We start from the raw sequence: 2,402 nt of genomic DNA, 5'->3' as shown, positions 1-2,402 counted from the left end.
CAATTATTATTATTATTAAATTTTAATGAAAATTTACAGAGACTTTGGATTTCCATTCATTCATTGTTGCACTTTTTTACCTTTACAAGGTAAAGGTAAAATAATTCAATCGAAAAATGGGCACAGGATATGAACAGACACTTCATCAAAGAAGACATTCAGATAGCCAATAAGCACATGAAGAAATGTTCAAAATCCCTAGCTGTAAGAGAGATGCAAATCAAAACAACTATGACATATCGTCTCACCCGTCAGAATAGCAAAATTTAACAGAACAGCAAGCTACAAATGCTGGCAAGGTGGTGGAGAAAATGGAACTCTTATTCACTGTTGGTGGGAGTGTAAAATGGTGCAACCACTGTGGAAAATGGTGTGGCACTTTCTCAAAAAGTTGCAAATAGAGATACCATTTGACCCAGCAGTTCCACTACTGGGAATATACCCTAAAGAGACCATAACTGACATCCAAGCAGATATATGCACACCCATGTTTATCACGACTTTGTTCACAATAACAAGGAGTTGGAAACAACCTAAGTGCCCGTCAACAAACGAATGGCTAGAAAAGCTGTGGTATAGTCACACAATGGAATACTACACTGCATTGAAAAACAAGGAACTCATGCAATATTATGCAAAATGGGTGACACTGGAGGACATTATGCTGAGTGAAATATCTCAGTCACAAAAGGACAAATACTGCATAATGCCACTGTTGTAGAATGGGACTGACATCAGGGTTGGGGTAAGACTGAGAAAAACTGGATAAATTATGTATACTGCCTCGAAACAGATGAGGGAGAGAACAATTTAAAAGCGATATATGATGGAGTATTACGGTTATCATAAGAGTTCAGAATTAAGGTTGCAGAGTGGAGTGGACTCGGGGCAGTGGGAGGGGGGTTGCAGGGGAATTGCATACCAATGAAAGAATTTTTGTTTTACTTTTCAAAGAGAGGAGCGAACTGGTGGGGGGAGGGGTGGGCAAGGAGAAAAGTGCAGCAATGAATGAATGGAAATCCAAAGTCTCTGTAAATGTTCATTAAAATTGATAAAATAAAATTTTCAAAAAAGAAATAAATAAAAATGAATCTATTTCTTACTATGTTTCCAATGTGGAGGGGAGTTTTGACTGAATAGTAGGTAGGGATTTGGACCGCAAACTCAAAGGTGGTGTCTCTCTGGTGGTTCAAATCCACCAGTGGCTCCTTGGAAGAAAGATGGGAAAACTCCTCCCATGTCAGTTATAGTTTTGGAAACCCGCTGGTGGTTCAGCCAAGTCAGTTCCTACTGGATGACAATTTGAGGTAATTGGCTAACTTGGAGGTAGACTACTTGACCGGAACAATTTTCTCTTTCTCTGCTCTGTCACCATGTAGTGGGGGTGCCCCTTGGGGGTTCCTCCATTGCTAATTATTCCTTGGCATTTTTTCTTGCAGTACCTGCCCACCTCCCTTCCACAAGACTCCGTTTATACTTAAGTAGATGGTAGCAGTCTTCTTCAAAGGACAATTTGGCTCAATTTGTATCATTGATATGAGAGCAAATATAAGAGAGTGTGTGACAAAAATATAGTTTATCTGCAGTAAATTCCCTCCACAGGAGTGATAGTATCAGCATCTAAATATTTTGGTAATGTTTTTGCTGTGGTCTCCAGTAACAGCCTGACTGGGAGACCCAGGAGTGCATACATCTGTCTCAGACTCAACAGCGCTAGCCGTAAACATGAAATAGTCCTTTCCACACCCTGGTCATCTTTCTTACCCTCGTCAGAGTCGACCGTGTCTTCCTCTTTGGTAGCTCAATGAGAAGCTGCAAGAATTTGGACATTTGTCAGTATCATCACTTCAAAAAATGCCTGCCAAATCTCTCTCAGAGCATTTGGAGGGAACATTCTGTCTGAAGGCTTCTGGGGGAGTTAGCTGCCGTCCTTGGGCGGCATAAGTGGTTATTAACATGCTCAGCTGCCAATGTGCCACTGCTTCCTGAAGAGGTGCCTGTGGACGTACTTGAGTCTCCAACCTTGGACTTAGCAGCCGAGAGCATTAACTGTTTCCACCATCCAGGGACTCAGCATGGGTAGCAGGTGGCAGGAATCTGAGCCAAGCCACCACAGTGCTAACTCCTCGAGGAACCAACATGGGAACTCTTGGGAAAATCAATGCCCTCTCCTGTGCCTCAGGTTTCTTCTTTACATACTGGTCATAATGATTCCTTGGCGATTGTGTTAAGAAAAAATAAGATACAGGGTAATAAAATGGCTCCTAAAATATGAACATGTACGGCTAAGCACAATTGATAACAGTGAATCTAAATTCCAAAATCAATCTCCATAATAGTCTATGTGTTTCCTACTGCCAAAGGGGCCCTTTAGAGTAGTGAGAGAAGACATTCACCCTGAA

This window comes from Elephantulus edwardii, unplaced genomic scaffold (genome assembly GCF_000299155.1).
Source record: "Elephantulus edwardii isolate Elephantulus edwardi_28Jun2011 unplaced genomic scaffold, EleEdw1.0 scaffold00252, whole genome shotgun sequence".
In the NCBI taxonomy this organism is placed as follows: Eukaryota; Metazoa; Chordata; class Mammalia; order Macroscelidea; family Macroscelididae; genus Elephantulus; species Elephantulus edwardii.
The sequence above is the reverse complement of the archived record's forward strand: the minus strand, read 5'-3'. Positions refer to the sequence as shown.